This window comes from Lupinus angustifolius, chromosome LG09 (assembly GCF_001865875.1).
Source record: "Lupinus angustifolius cultivar Tanjil chromosome LG09, LupAngTanjil_v1.0, whole genome shotgun sequence".
In the NCBI taxonomy this organism is placed as follows: domain Eukaryota; kingdom Viridiplantae; phylum Streptophyta; class Magnoliopsida; order Fabales; family Fabaceae; genus Lupinus; species Lupinus angustifolius.
This window is the reverse complement of record NC_032017.1, coordinates 6,232,748-6,250,722: the sequence shown is the minus strand read 5'-3', so window position 1 is coordinate 6,250,722 and position 17,975 is coordinate 6,232,748.

Below are 17,975 nucleotides of genomic sequence, written 5' to 3'. Positions count from 1 at the left end.
TTTAAAGAACTATCTTTTTCTTTTCAAGAAACACAAGAATGATGCAAGAAAGCTTTTCAAAGAATCATGCAATATGAATATGAAAACTAAAGCCTTAGCATGATCTAATCTTTCTCCTAATTCAACACTCTCTAATAGATTCTAACAATGATGATCTATCTCTTTTCTCTGTGTTTTTCCTCTCTTAGCCGTTTCTGCAATTAGCCAGTATTTATACAAAACAAATTTTGCCTCTAAAAATGGTTTTTCAGTTATGCAGTTGAAACAACAGAAAACACTCACGTTAATCAATTAAGCCATGGGTTTAATCGATTAACCAATGTATTTTTAATATATGATTAAAAGTTAAACTACTTATATGATATATGCTCATACAATACATGATTTCCAAAATATAATACCTTTAATGCACAAAATCAATGTATTCAAATGCATGAACCTAATTATCATATATTTCTAGATGATGTCTTATTTTAGTGGATTAATTACTTTATTAAGTCTAGTGAGACTCACACCTAGGTTTACCTATCCTAGACTCAATATCTATGGCAAGCATCTTAGACTTCTAAAAAGATAATAAAGAATTATAACCTAAGTCTAATAAGACACCCCTTGAGCCCTAGGCATGTTGATATTTGAGCCATCTTCAAGCTTTAATTAACTCCTTGTCTTCATCAAAACATAGGAAAAACATTGCTAATGCAATCCTTGATTCTTTGACTTTTCACTTTTGAGGCATAGCTAGGTGTAGCAGGGAAGATAGTAACAAATTTTTTAATTTAGAAGATAATGAAATCAAGGCAAAATCAAAATAATGGAGTTAAGCATGATGGATGCCTTACCGATGTTGGCAATTAGAAGCAAAAGAAAGGGAAAAATGGTAGTAGAAAAAGTAACGGGTCGAGCCATGTATGACTTGAAAATGAAAATGGTTGATATTGAGTTTAGGAAATGAAGAAGTTGGATTTTGTTGGACAATTTAAATAGAGTTGGATGGTTGATCTTATATAGGATAACAACTTCTATTAAATTTATTTTGTTGGATATGTTTCCTCTTTTATTCCCCTTCCAATACTTTATCTATTTTTAAAATAATTTTAATATTTTTGCACGGATAGCGTAAAAAAATTTATATTTTCATTGTATCATCTCTCATTAATGTTTAAACAAAATTAAAATAAAACTAGTAGACATAAATGATAAGTATGGTGTTTTCTTTTAGCCTTCAGAATAAATATAGATATACTCTTATACTCAATTTTATTTCTTTAATAATACATATTCTTAAATTACATAAAAATATTTAAGGGACATCAAACAGGATCACGATTTTCATGTTTTTGGAAAACTTTTTTTTATCAGCAATTGTTAGCATTATAGTATATTTATTGTGGGGAGACTCGATCCCCAACCTCCTCCACTCACACCCTTCATCCTATCCATAAAAAATACTTATAGAATACTATTAATTGTATACTTTTCAATATACTACTCTCTATTGGGTGTTCTCTTAATAATTTATCTTCCAATTGTTTTCATCACTTATTGGAGTTGGAATCAGATTTATTGTAATAAATGAATTAGTCAATATACAAAAAATTAGTAGAGATATTTTAATCAAATTTATTCCATTTTATATTATTTATTGACGTTATGAACCATGTACATAACATAAAACACTAAAATTTAGTAACAGAAAAGGTAATTAAATAAGAGCATTTCATATTTGATTTTTTACAATATGTAAAAGTATCATGTCTAAATAAATTGAGAGTAGATAAGTATTTAGTACCACCCATTTTATCATGGGACTCACTTTAATTATTCCAATAAATAACCATTGTCTTATTTTTGTTTACATAAGAATTCTTTCTCAAAATATATAATATGTAAGTACATACTCACAGCTAGGTAAGTTTATGAGAAATTAAAAAAAAAAGGTTTAAACAAGAAATAGGAATTTCAATTCAATGTTTAATTATTATAAATATATATATATATATATATAATGTTTAATATTTATGCACAGTTAGTGTAAAATTTTATATATTCATTATAACATTTACTACTATAACTTTCTAGTCAATAATAATTAGCACATAAGTGGTAGATGATGTGATGACACTTTAATAGTATAAAAAATACTTAGGGTCCCATGTCCATAAAAATTGAGTTCTTGAATAGATCATTATTCAATAAATTTAGGTGAAAATGAATAGGTGAAATTTGTTTACAATCGAAAAACTGACAAAAGAACACTAAACTAAATTATATATTTAATAATATTCATGAGTAAAGATAATAAATGTTGGTCAAATGTGCAAGTCTTTTATAGTTTAAAAGTATTTCCATGGATTAAAAATTTAATAAACAAAATTCATTCTAATACTAATTAGGTATTTTGTTATTTTCATAGTTAGATTCGTACAAGAAGGGTGAGTTGATGGTTGATGAGAGGCAGTCATGGTGAGTAAGTTACTGAATTATTAATTAATAATATAATAGTATAAAAGTAGTTTTTCGTGAAGAAATTAGTGAAAGTGCAAAGTGTCAAGGATAGCACTAGCAATTTTTTGCCTATATGTTGATGAAGACAAGGTTCTATTAAAGCTTGAAGATGACTCAACAATCAACATGCCTTATGCTCATTTGGTAATATCTTGACTATGACATAATTTGAGTCTATATTCTAAGTAGTATAGGATGTGTGTCGTAGTAAGTGAGTATAGGTTAGGTGAACCTAGGTGTTAGTCTCTCAAGCCACCTTAATTGTTATATCATATACATGACACATATCATCTAGTTAATTGTATGTTCATGCATTATTCATACATGTTATATGGGGATATTAGGCATAATATAATTGCTAGAACATGTATATAATCTGTGCATACGTATGAGAAGTTAACCTTTTGAAACATGTGCATTATTGTGCTAGTTAATCGATTAACGTGGTGACTTAATCGATTAACTCAACTGCATTTCTGTTAAATCAGTGCTTTCAATTACAATTGTTTTCTGTGTCATTCTGTTGCATGGTTAATCAATTAACAGGTAGTCTTAATCGATTAACTAGTCTATTATTCGTTATAACTAATTTATGGTTTAACCGTTTAACTGTTTGCAACGAATCTAACTGCCAAAACTACTTGCTATAAATAAGAGGCAACGTTCAAAAAACTATAGCATTGCATTCTATTGTATAGGGTTGTTTAGAGAGCATATTGCATATTGCATATTGTTTAGAGAGCATATTGAATATTGCATTCTCAGGCGAAGGGTAGAGTCAAACCAAGAATTTAGGGGTTCTAGATTTCAAGAAATAAGCGTCCTATGTGCTTGTAATTGAATTGGTGTGTATCCATACTATATCTCAATATTGTGAAGAAGAAAATCTCCCTAGATCAGAAGGGGAGGCCTGGATGTAGTTTGCAGTGGACCGCAAACGAACCAGGATAAAAATCCTTTTGTGCACTCATTTTCTCTCTTAATTTTCTTTAAGTTTCTTGCTGTTATAAATTTAATCTGCAACTAATATTCTGGATATTTGTTTACTGCCATATGCTTAATATTTGTGCGTAAAAATATCTGTATTATATATGTTCAATTGTGTTTAAATAACTGTGCAATTTTCCTGTCTGATCATTCTGTTATGTGCAATAGTTAATCAATTAAAGCGTGTTGTTAATCGATTAACTGAGTTGTTTCCAGCAGTTGGGTTTTGGTTCAAGAAGCGGTGATCGATAACCGCTACACCTATTCAACCCCCATTCTAGGTGTTACTAGGCCACTGATACCTAACAATTAGATTGTATTAAGTCATGATTATTAATTAATAATAAAAAGTATGTATTGTAACACCATGAATTTTCTGTGTATGTTTTATTAATTATTTATTTTAACAATGATTAATTTTAGAAATTAATCGGTATTGAATTAGACCAAACCATATTCCAGTGTTAGTCTTTTTTTTGTGAATTCCTATTTTGTGGTAACTTTTCGTAATTTTCTGTGATTAAAAGTTTTTGAGCTGCTGTTAGACCCAAATTTGCCTGAATTTGGCCCAATAACGTGTTTTTGAGTTCCGTAACTCGGAATCGAATTCCGATTGTTCTATTGGCTTAGAAATATTATTTTGAGTCAAGATAGACATGAAGTTTGTTTAGAATGCATTTCTATTTATTTTTCACTCCGAATTCCGCGTTTCGAAGTTCTAACCGTAAACCGAAGTCGGGAGATTTTAATATCCGACCGAGGATTAGCCGACAATAATAGAGCATGGTTTATTCGTGAATGTTTCCCCGAAAAGGTGACATCGCTTTCATGTAAAAGACTTGCTTGTGGAACAAGCAAAAGTACATATCCTCTTACACAAAATCCCTTAAATCACTCAACTGCATCTTACACATCTACTTTTTGGAAGAAACCATTGGTCTTTACCCACTCTCAAATCTGATTTCTTGTTCTTAAAAGCCAATACCTAGCTTAGGAGGAAACCCTTGGCATTTTCTCTCTACACTTTAGAATTTTAAGAACTCTTAAGGCAGTTCTTCTTAGTTCTTCATCTTCTTAAGATCTAACCATTAGATGTTTATGAAATTTTAGTATGATGTTTATATGTATGTTATGAACATTTTCAACCGTTGAAATGTTATAAATGTCTTCCTAACTTTTGTTAAGTTCAAAACTCTAAATAGAGATTTTCTTGACATTAGAAAGTTACTTTGAAACCATGAACTCTTTGTGTTCATGGGGCTATTTTTAAGGTTTAAAAAGTTGTATTTATTTTATTTGAGTTAAAGGTGATGATTTTCAAAGGAGCCTTTAAAAAGTTTTGAACCATGTAAAGTTTGAAACTTTTCATTTGTTTTAGGCTTGAGAAACCATAGCATTGAACAAATGCAAAATAGTTGTTTTTCGGATTTGATGATAAAAATAAATGTTGTAGTGGAACATGGTTAAAGGTGATGATATTTACATCAAAGGAACCTTTGAGGAGTTTTCTAACCATGCAAAGTTTGGATTATTTTCACTTGTTTTTGGCTTGAAAAACCATGGCCCTGGACAAATTTAGAATAGTATATTTTTAATGATGAGGTTTGGTTGTGTTTCAAAGGGGATGATTTTGTTATCAAAGGAACATTTAAAGTGTTTAATGATAAGTTGAAAGATCAAAACTTTCCTTAGAATTAGGTCTAAATCATGACCTATATGTGTTTAGGAAAAGTTTAGTTTCTAACTTTGAAATACAAAATGTTTTTGCTTGAGTTGTTGTGAAAAAGTGTAGCTTAGGAAATTTTGAGTTAAAAGGTTGTTTAAGTATGAGATCAACACTAACAAGAATGTGTTGAAATGACCATGAGAAACTATTGTATAAAATATGGAATCTACTTAAGATAACTTACTTTAAAGTGGTCAGATCAACTTAGAAGATATTGATTTAAAAAGTGTGGACTTTGATTAAGAAACTTACCTTGAAATGGTGAAGTATGGCTTAAAAAGTCTTCATGAAAGTATTAATTTAGGTTAAGATACAAGTATAAACTTTATGAAAATCTTATCTTGAAAATGTTGGAAATCGAGAACGAGACTTTCGAGGATAAATGATGGTTCAAAAATATGAATCTTGAACCAGATGGATGAAAGTGTTTGAGTTCATAAATGAGTTAAAACATTGTTTTTATCTTAGGATTATCATGTAAAAATCTAATTTGTGAATCTCTAAATAGTTTTTGTGTGTTTAGTTTCGAAGCTTTGGAAGTCGGACAACCAGCCCACTCTCTCGTAAAGGAAAATCAAGCGCGACAATATAAGGTGAGGGAGAATACATCATCACATAGTGGTGTCCGAATATGACATCCGGATCTCCTAAACTATCTCAAACGTTTGAAGTTATATTTGTGTCTTAAGTTTTATGATTAGGATAGCTTAAAATATCAAGCATTGTGGTGGCTACGCATGAAGGAACACCACTCGAGAAACTAAAATGCCTTGGGATCGAAAAAAACAGAGAGTTTCGATCCGGTAGCCCAAAAGGGCGAGGAAAATGGTCCTGGTAAATGGACCACCCTCGCCTGAGCGAGGGAGAAATAGAGAAGAATGGTTCCAAATAGCGCTTGGGCGAGCAACCCCTCGCCTGGGCGAGCGATAACCATGCAAGAAATTGAGTCTGTTTTGATGAATTGGTCGCTTGAGCGACAGTCCCTCACTTGGGCGAAAGACAAACAATATATTGACTGATTGCGATTGTTTGATTGCTTAGGCAATATCCCTAGCTTGTGTGTGAAGTGTATTTACCCTTGGGAAAGACTGTGACTCAGATGATTGAACCCGGTGCCCAAATCGACAAACTTATACAAGTACCTTTGTTCTTGCGCCTATTTAGGGCAACGTTTCCGACTTTGATGTCGTGATTAGGGCGATACCAAAAAAAAAAGGATTACATGATACCACGCAGCGAGGTTGTCTGGCCATAAGAGGCTTGGCCATGTGGCCATCTAGGGTGATTCAGCGATGGTTCGTAGTGGTATGAATGTTATTCCTTTATTTACGTGTTGACGTAAGATCGGGTCCCACAAGAAGCATTCCTCTAGGAGATGTCTTAGGTTGGGCTGATCATATAAAATAATGATTAAAAGATTTAATTGGCTAACCTCGGTTAGTGTGCATACTCATTATGGATAATGAAGTAGTGGAGAGGAAATTTACGGGAGACAAACAAGCCCCGAGATGTTGAGAGGGACGACGATGGCGGTGGTTCGTCAGCAAAGTCTTGATGGTGAGTCTAGGTGAGACGAGTCCCTTGTATTCCTAGATGATATATTTTGTTGGATCAGACAGTTCTCACAGAACAAACTAGACGATCTCTGACAACCCCTCTTTGCAATCTGGATCAATGAGAGGGATGCCCAAAAAGTGTTTGATACGACACCGTCCTGAAATGGACAGTTCTTCGGAACAGATCGATTATATATCCTTGCGAGGAATAATTTTGGTTCGTTCAAATCGGCTTGTTATGGGACATGTACTCTTAGTTATTTCCGAATAGTATATTGGGAGGATATTGGTGAAAGGATGGATGAAACAAGCATAACATTCATACATTGAGATTGTGGACTTTGATCCTCATAATCTGAGATTATAACATCATTCATCATTGTGCATTTTTATATCTGAAGTATATATTGTGTTTATTATGCATGTCTGTCTGCATATTCCGTGTAATTTCATGTTGTCAATGAGTAATATTCATTATATGTCTTACTCCCTCTTCTTTTTGTTTGTCTTCGGATCGCGTTTTGTTCAGATTGATCATTCTGCAAGGATTCGGAGTTACCACTTCTCAATGTCCCAGGAGGAGGCATGGAGGATAGAGGGAGATCGATACACCTACTCAAGCCCTTGTGACTTAGATCTGTGTCGGGTACTTTTTTATGTGCTGGATGTCTCAGCCTTTTGTGTAATTTCAGTTTGGGTGAATATTTCTTCCGCCTTATATTTCGTATAGATATTTTCCATTATTAAATGAAGTATTATTCAAAATTATATTGTGTTATTTTTTGTTACCATTAGGTAACGATTTTTGATTTTCCGCAATGTATGTTACTTAAAGTGATGTCCCGAAAACGAAACGAATAAGATGATAAGTTTACATTACATTATTCAAAAAAATTGTTTTTACCCATTTTTGGGAGTAATTTTCAGGGCGTTACATGTACTATAAAAGTAGTATAATTTCATTTGTTAACCGTGTACATGCTGATGGTATAAAATATTTTATGTTGGATAATTTTTATAACATCTTTCAAAGTTTTAGTTTTAATCTACTTTTCAGATTTTTATAATTTTATGTAATATGATGAAAAGATAAAACCATTAATTCATTTAGTTGTGCCAGAAAATTACGAGTAATATTAGTGGGAGATAATTTTGAAAATACATCTAATTTTTAATAAATTTTGTGATATTAGCTGCATTAATCATAATTCTTAATTCACATAAAACTAACAAAAAAATGTCTTATAAATAGAATCAGAGATAATAATAAATATATTTTTGTTCTTATTTAGCTATATCTTAAACTAAGACACATAAAGTGATTTACATAATTAAGATAGTTAAAACACGTAAAAGTTTATTACTTATTTTTCATATAAGAAAATCATACCCCGCAAGTAATGCCACTTACTTTGAGATTTAAATTTTCATGAGACTTGTGATTATTTAAGAAAGTGCTTACAAATTTACTAGATAATTAAATTAAAATTATGAATGTTAAGGATAATGTAAATGGTGCGAATAACTAATTTTGTCATCTCTATATTAGAAAAGTAAGAGAAAATAAATAAATAAATAAAATGAAAAAAGATAGAGAATGAAGTTAATTATTAAGTTTTGATTGGTGAGGGAAGTATATTTTATGAAAAAGTTAGACAATATGAGTAATTGAGATTTTAAGGTTAGATAGTTGCTAATTATGGATAGAATCTGGTTTTAAAATAAACAACTTACTTTTAAAACTATTTCAAAATAATGAAGGATTGAAACATAAATATTTCTTATTTCTTGATTTGTAAACGCATCATTAAATTAAAGACTTTTTTATGAAAACAAGATCATATATAATTTAGTAAGCGTAACATGTTTGATCTATAAATAGGGTTAACAGATAGAAAAAATAGGTAAGAAAACATCAAAATTATAAAGTCATATTAAATGACTAAAAACTATAACTTTCAACTTTTAATATTGGAAATAGTTCTAAATCATTGATGTTAATGATCTCGGAAACTCTTGCCCATATTATGTATTAGGGCAACGATTTTTAAAGAATATTGCTATATGTCAAAAACAATTGTGGCCTTAACAAAAAGGCAACGTTCAGACAACTATAAAATTTTGACCTTAAGTAAATAGTGCTAATTTTCTAAATCTGGTGATATATTAGGTTGTTGTTGTAGAAGAAATTTTAATATGGATTGTCGTTTTCAGAGTGATTTTCTAAATCTGGTGATTATTAGTGCTAATTTTTAGAGTGATTTTCAACTGAGGTCCGTAAAGAATGGTATTATAATTTTTTTAATTGAATATCATATATATATATATATAACTTTTTTAATAATTTCAGATTATATATGATCAAATTATTATTATTACAACTAAACTATAGTCATAAATTATTAAATACATGCATTATTACTATATAATAATTATTTTATATATATTGATTATTATAAAATTCATAATTATGTAATCAAAATTGAAAACTAGTTTGTTAACCATGTATATAAATTATGGTGTAGGTGTGGGTTTGCACAACCACTACATCATATTGCCATCAGTAATTAAGTGGTTGTGATTGGTATCCATATGGATAGTGCAAATATAGAGATGACAGATCGATCAAAGTTTAATTATTATAAATATATATATATATATATAAATAATGTTTAATATTTATGCATTGTTAGTGTAAAATTTTATACATTTATTATAACATTTATTACTTTAACTTACTAGTCAATAATAGTTAACACATAAGTGGTAGATGATATGATGACACTTTAATATTATAAAAAATATTTACGGTGTAAGTCCTTAAAAATTAAATTATTGAATAGATCATTATTCAATAACTTTAGCTGAAAATGAATAGGTGCAATTTGGTTACAATTGAAAAAATGACAAATGAACACTAAACTAAATTATATATTTAATAATATTCATGAGTAAAGATAATAAATGTTGGTCAAATGTTAAGTCTTTTATAGTTTAAAAGTATTTCCAAGGATTAAAAATTTAATAAATAAAATTTATTATAATACTAATTAGGTATTTTGTTAGATTCGTACAGAGTTGAAGGTTGATGAGAGGCAGTCATGGTGAGTAAGTTACTGAATTATTAATTAATAATACAGTAGTATAAAAGTAGTCATATTATGTAACACTTGATATTGGAAAAAGTTCTAAATATTTGATGTTAATTATCTCGAAAATTCTTGCCCATATTATGTATTAGGGCAACTATTTTTTAGAGAATATTGCTATATGTCAAAAACAATATGGCCTAAACAAAAATCAAGGTTCAGATAAAAATGAAGCTCTTTGAAATTAAAATATTTAATTTTCCTTCTAATAAATATTATCCACTTTATTTCAAATTTCTACAGTATCGTTTGTCATTACAAGACGTTTAGTGAAGGTCCTTAAAGATAAAAAGTTGTTCATGTTATTTTTAATGTTATCTTTTTATCCACCATTTGTATCAGAGTGATTTTCAACGGAGGTCCGTAAAGAATTATATTTTTTTAATTAAATATCATATATTATAACTTTTTTAATAATTTCAGATTTTATATGATCAATTAATTATTATTTCAACTAAATATAGTGATAAATTATCAAATACATGCATTATTATCATATAATAATTATTTAAATATATTGATTATCATAAAATACATAAATATATAATTAAAATTGAAAACTACTTTGTTAACCATATATATAAATTTAGTGGTTGTGATTGGTATCCATATGGTTATTGATATTGATAGTGCGAAAGAGGTTATCCATTTTGATTCTTGGACTATCCTCATTCATTGCAAGTCTTTCAACACAAAAAATGAAGCTCTTTAAAATTTCAATCTTTAACTCACTTTATAGTGACACTGACACCCCCTGAGTTTTATTATTTACATTGATTTGTATATTATTTAGATTTGTTTACATAATATATCATGTTTTGTTTAGCTTAATTGCATTTATCACATTTTTTGTTTAAAAGATTACACTTATTTCTTATGCAGTGGTGATTAATGTAATGAAAGTTTAAACATAGGGGAGGTTTGTGTAAGTGTAGAAAAGTGATGGATGGTTTGTGTAACTTCACTAAAACTCAGGGGTGTCAGTGTAATTTACTCTAAAAAATATCCACTTTATTTCAGATTTCTACAACTGAATATTTTTTGTCATTGCAAGAGGTTTAGAGAAGGTCCTCAAAGTGTATTTGTTTTATAAAAATTTGTTCACGTTGTTTTTAACATCACCATTTTATCCACAACTTCTATTGGAGTGATTTTCAACATAGGCATGTGAAGAATGGTATGGACAAGTAATTGTGGGAATGTGAAGCATTTTAAAGCAGCATGCCTATGATAAAGGAAATAACGTAATTAGGAGAAGATTCTATTATTCATCTGATTTTTAAGATTGACTTATTTTTTATACATAACATTATTAATTTTTCTCAAATAGAGTAAATAAATAAAAGTCAGAAGTGATGTTTTTTTTATCGGCAAAATTCAGAATGATGTATCCATCCATCATATTCGTACAATTTTATTAGAATGAAGGAGGAAGAGAGCAAGGTTTGATACACCAGCACTTGGCACGTAAGGAGACTCCCCGGAAAAAACCATCAGTGTAGCCGATACGTTCACAATATCAAGCACAGCTTAAGCTGCTTACACATGGTACTGGGTAGCGATAGTCAATAAACCCACACATTCCTTTTTCTATCCCCTGAGGTATAAATGCTTCTGTCACTAAAACAATAACTCAATTAAACAATAAAGAACAACTATAACCCATTATGAAAAGGAAAGCAAGTTATGAAATATATAGCTTGGATAAATATTAAAAAATACAACTTGAATATGATTTTGGTTTTTGTGATCTTAAAAAAATGATTAGGTTTATTTTGGTATACAAAACATGCATGATTAGGTTTTACATAATTTAAAAATATATATATATATTTAGTCTATGAGATTAAATTGTTGGATTATGTATTTTTATTGTTAATGAAATACAAACAAATATGACAACTTCACTAGATAAATGACACGTGAATGTGCAGTATTGATTAAAAAAAAATATATCACCAAAAGTTGGCGAAATTAATTTAATTTTTTACGAGGACCAAAAATTATATGAACAAAAACTATATTTAGACAAATAGATATTAAATAATGTATGCTACTTCTGTCACTTAATGCAAATATGTTACAAACTTTTGAGGCATAGCTAGGTGTAGCAGGGAAGATAGTAACAAATTTTTTAATTTAAAAGATAATGAAATCAAGGCAAAATCAAAATAATGGAGTTAAGCATGATGGATGCCTTACCGATGTTGGCAATAGAAGCACAAGAAAGGAAAAAATGGTGGTAGATAAAGTAACGGGTCGAGCCATGTATGACTTGAAAATGAAAGTAGTTGATATTGAGTTTAGGAAATGAAGAAGTTGGATTTTGTTGGACAATTTAAATAGAGTGGGATGGTTGATCTTGTACAGGATAACAACTTCTATTAAATTTATTTTGTTGGATATGTTTCCTCTTTTATTCCCCTTCCAATATTTTAACTATTTTTAAATTAATTTTAATATTTTTACATTGATAATGTAAAAAAAATTATATTGTCACTATATCATCTCTCATTAATGTGTAAATAAAATTAACACTTAAATAAAATTAAAATAAAACTAGTAGACATAAATCATAAGTATTGTGTTTTCTTTTAGACTTTCGAATAAATATAGATATACTCTTATATTCAATTTTATTTCTTTAATAATACATATTCTTAATTTACATAAATATATTTAAGGGACATCAAATGGGATCACGATTTTCATGCTTTTGGAAAACTTTTTTTATTAACAATTTTTAGTATGTTAGTATTTTTATTATGGGGAGATTCAAACCCCAACCTCCTCCACTCACATCCTTCATCCTATCCATAAAAAAATGCTTGTAGAATACTATTAATTGTATACTTTTTAATATACTAGTCTCTATTCATTGTTCTCTTGATAATTTATATTACAATTGTTTTCATCATTTATTGGAGTTGAAATCAGATTTAATGTAAGAAATTAATTAGTAATATACATAAAATTAGTAGAGATATTTTAATCAAATTATTCCATTTTATATTATTTATTAACTTTACGAACCATGTATATAACATAAAACATTAAAATTTAGTAACAGAAAAGGTAATTAAGTAAGAGCATTTCATATTTTATTTTTTACAATTTGTAAAAGTATCATGTCTAAATAAATTGAGAGTAGATAAGTATTGAGTTCCACCCATTTTATAATGGGATTCACTCTAATTATCCCAATAAATAACCATGGTCTTATTTTGGTTTACATAAGAATTCTTTCTCAAAATATATAATATCTAAAGATAGCAACTAGATGTGCTCCCCCATGACAATAAAAAGTAGCACTCTTGAACCATCAATATGTTGAGATAATGAAAGTTCCAACTTTCTTGGAGCTCTGCTAGGGCTTATTTCCAACTTCTTCGGATCTTCTCCAATCTCATCATGACCTCTCCCCCTCCTCTCATTCCTTGGTCTTTCTTAGGTGACATGCCAGATCTGTCGCATAAGCTCAAGCCAAATGCTCATTCTCTCCCAAAACCTTCTTTTCTTCAAGCTCTTAAGGGCTCGGGTGAGGTTTCCATTTCACAGCTTCCCCTCCCTTGTGTTAAGGGAGATGCAATAGCCATTAAAATCCCAGAGGCAGAGTACCAAGCTGGATTATAGAGATGCAAAAACCATTTACATGGTAGAATTATCCTCTCAAAAGGAGACCAGCCATTAAAGTTCCCTGAACTCAAAACCAAACTCTCTTCTCTCTGGGCACTGGCGGGAAAATGGAACATGATTTCACTGGGCAGGGGTTTATATGATTTCTCATTCTCTTCAGGAGAGGATATGAGGAAGGTGTGCTCAATAGGATCTTGGAATCTCAAGCCAGGAATCCTAAGACTCTCACTATGGATGCCTGACTTCAATCCCTCCCTTCAAAAGATCACACACTCTCAGTGTTGGGTTAAAATTCTAGGACTCCCTCAAAAATATTGGAGTCCTACGATTATATTCGCAATAGCAGGAGGAGTTGGCACCCCTATCTCCCTGGATGAGGCAACAAAAAATAGATCCTTTGGCCATTATGCAAGAGTGCTAGTGGATATCAACTTAAAGAACTCTCTTCCTGACCAAATTTTGGTGGAGAGGGAGGGGTTTGCGTTCTTTGTATCCATTGTAGTGATGATCATTTTCATGATATCTTATCTCCAAGTAATGAAGTATATAAGTACCAACTCCTTTTCTCATCGACGATCATTCTAATGATGATTATACCATTGAGTTCCCTTTCAACCGATGATCATTCTGGTGGTGCTTTTTTCTCTCGCTCATTGACAAATTATATTAGCGATGAATTATATTAGTTATAACTGCATTTCATATCGATGGTTATTTCGATATTGATTATATATGCAGATTTTGCAGTTCACAATATTGTTCATCAATTTTTGTATGGAGCCCATATATCTAATTATTTGGTTATTTTTTTCATTTTTAAGGAATTACAATAGAACCTGAAGTGGTCAGGACCCAGCATGAACCCCCCCAACCCCCAGGTGGTAACTTCATTATTCAAGACATCCAGGAAATGACCAATCCATCTGCAGCTAGAGATATGAGGTTAGTAGGAAGGCTATGGGCTGATGATAAAGAGGAGGAGGGTGAGGAATTGGGGGAGGACTCATACACTGAGGTTCTCTCAAAATCTCAAAAGAAGAAATTAAGGAAAAGGAATAGCACTGAAAAGGTGTACAATACCCACAAGGGTGGATACCTAACCCCTTCTCAATGAGAGTTCTTTATTGGAACTGCAGGGGATTTGGCAGCCTTAAAACAAGGTTAGTCCTCAAGACTTTCTGCATGGACCACAAACCTGATTTGGTTTTCCTATCTGAGCCTTTTATTTCCTCGGAGGCCCTCTCCCCTCTATTCTGGTCTGGAATGAACCTAAAGTTGTTTGTGAAGAATGATAGGCATCCTCAGTTGCCTAATATCTGGGGTATTTGTAGAATTGACCTGTTTCCCTTAGTTATAGCTAATTCCAGACAACAAATTTCCATTTATGTTTCTGATCAGGATTCCACATGCCACATCTGTGCTGTGTATGCACACACTCACTATATTCATAGAAGAGTTCTTTGGGCTGAGATCAGAGACATCATGGCTGCAATTTGGTGCTGCATTGGGGATTTTAATGTGATTCTTGGAGCTAATGAGCATCGTGGCCATGTTGTCCCTCTTAGATTGCCTTCTGAGGAATTTAAGTCATTCTCTGATGGCTCTAACCTTATCCACCTTTTGACTAGAGGTGCTCAGCTCACTTGGACTAATAAAAGGAGAGGCAATGCCCTCACTGAGAAAAGGTTGGATAGATGTCTTTGCAATGCTGCTTGGCTTGCCTCTTGGAATGAAATTTTCTGTTGTACTTTGGCTAGAATCTCTTCTGATCACCACCCTCTCCTCCTCAGTTTCTCCTCTTCATCAATCTCCAGAATATCTGCCTTTAGATTTCATGGTATGTGGCTTCAACATTTGGACTGTAAAAGAGTGGTTGCTGAGGTTTGGCATTCTGATATTAGAGGTTGTCCTATGTTTATCATCTCTCAGAAGCTCAAGCTGCTAAAAGTGAGGCTTAGAGATTGGAACAAAACTGTCTTTGGTGATTTGCATCTCAGGGTTAAGACCTCCCTTGCCTCAGTTGATTCCATCCAGCAGTGCATCAGCAACTCTGGCCCTGATGAGGATCTCTTGGACCAAGAAGCTATTGCCCAACAGCAGTTGCTTCAAGCTTTAATGGTTGAGGAGGTTTTTTGGAAAGAAAAAGCTAAATGAACTGGCACATAAATGGTGATAGGAATACTAGCTTCTTTCACAAAGTGGCTAAGGTTAGGCAAAACACCAAAGCTCTCACCATGCTAAAGGAGGGGGAAAATATTCTAACTAATCATGATGAAATTGTCACTCATGTTTTGGACTATTTCACAGCCTTGTATGCCTCTCCTAACACTATTACCCCTAATGATCTGATTAGTTCTGTTGTCCCTCATTTGGTGAATGATGATGATAATTTCTTGCTCACTAAGCTCCCATCCAATGAGGAAATTAGATCTGCTGTGTTTAGCATGAAGGGGGATGGTGCTCCTGGCCCTGATGGATTTGGTGGTTGTTTCTTTCAGGCTTTCTGGGAAATTATAGGACCTAATGTGTGTCAATCTGTGATCTACTTTTTCTCCAACAATTGGCTTCCTCCAAACTTAAACTCCAACTCTGTGGTTCTCATCCCTAAGCACCCTGAAGTTGATATAATTGAGGACTTTAGACCAATTGCCTTGGCAAACTTCCAATTTAAAATCATCACCAAAGTCTTAGCTGATAGACTTGCTCTGGTGGCTCCTAAAATTATATCTCCTCAGCAAAGAGGATTCATAAAGGAGAGGCATATCCATGAGTGCATCTGTATTGCTTCTGAGGCAATCAACTTGCTTGATCATAAAGTGTTTGGAGGAAATTTGGCCATCAAGCTGGACATCAGAAAGGCTTTTGACACCCTTGACTGGTGTTTCTTGTTGGACACCCTTTCTGCTTTTAGTTTCAACAACAAATTTACTGACTGGATCAAGACCATTCTTCACTCAGCCAAGCTATCAATCAGTGTTAATGGGCAAGCTGTTGGGTTCTTCTCCTGCAAAAGGGGAGTTAGACAAGGGGATCCTTTGTCTCCCCTGCTTTTCTGTCTTGCTGAGGATGTCCTTAGCAGAGGCATCTCCAAGTTGGTGTTAGAGGGACAACTAAGTCCATTATCTGGTCCTTCTAATCTATACACTCCCAACCATGTGTTATATGTTGATGACATCCTCATATTCTGTAAAGGTATCAAGAGGAATCTCATGGCTCTTAAGAGGTTGATTATTGATTATGCCAATGCTTCAGGTCAACACATAAGTCTCACCAAGTGCAGATTCTATTCCACCACTGCCTCTCCTAGGAAAATCATGGATTTGTCTTCCACACTTGGTTTCTCTCATGGCAGGCTTCCTTTTAACTATCTTGGTGTTCCTCTTTTTCAAGGGAAACCAAGGAAGATCCACCTCCAAGCAATTGCTGATAGGATTATCCTTAAGTTAGCCACCTGGAAAGGCTCCTTACTGTCTATCATGGGAAGAGTTGAACTGGTCAAGTCAATCATTCTTAGTATGCTCACCTACAGCTTTCACATATACTCTTGGCCCTCCATCTTGCTGCAGAAATTGGACCAGTGCATTAGAAATTTCATTTGGTTAGGAGACACAAGCATAAGGAAAATTGTTACTGTGTCTTGGCACAAGGTCTGCTCTCCCTCTAGCTCTGGTGGCCTCGGTCTCAGATCCATCAAGGCTATGAATCAGGCTGCTTTGATCAAGCTTGCCTAGGAAATGTCTTCCTCCAACCAGGAGTGGGCTATCCTTTATAGGCATAAGTTTGGGAGAGGCACCTCCCATTCTCAGAGATATTTTAAATCTTCCATATGGCCTGGCATCAAAAGCAATTGGCACACAGCTATGTCTAATTCCATTTGGTTGGTTGGAGAAGGGAAGTGTATTAATTTCTGGTTGGACAACTGGTTGGGCTCTCCTCTGGTGGACTCCCTTCACATCCCTGAGGAGTTCCACAACTCTCTCCTATCGAAGATAGCTGATTTTACTCAGGACTGCAAATGGACAATTCCCAAGCTTATTCATGATCGCTTTCCTCAGATTGCCTCTAGCATTGCTGATACAATCATCACAGACAAGGGTGACCAATTTGTTTGGCAGGGCACTATGGATGGCTCTTTGCCTCTTCATGCTGCTTATAACCACATTAGGCCTAATGCTAATCATATGACCTGGTGTAGGACTATATGGTCTGATTCAATTCCTCCATCCAAGTCCTTCACTACTTGGAGGTTGTTCCATAGGAGAATGCCCACAGATGAAAATCTACAATTGAGAGGGTACTCTCTAGCTTCAAGATGCAACCTCTGCAAACTCAGCTGTGAAACATCTGATCATTTGTTTCTCCTTTGTCCCTTTTCAGTTGACCTTTGGCATTGGATTGGTGGCTCTTTTCACA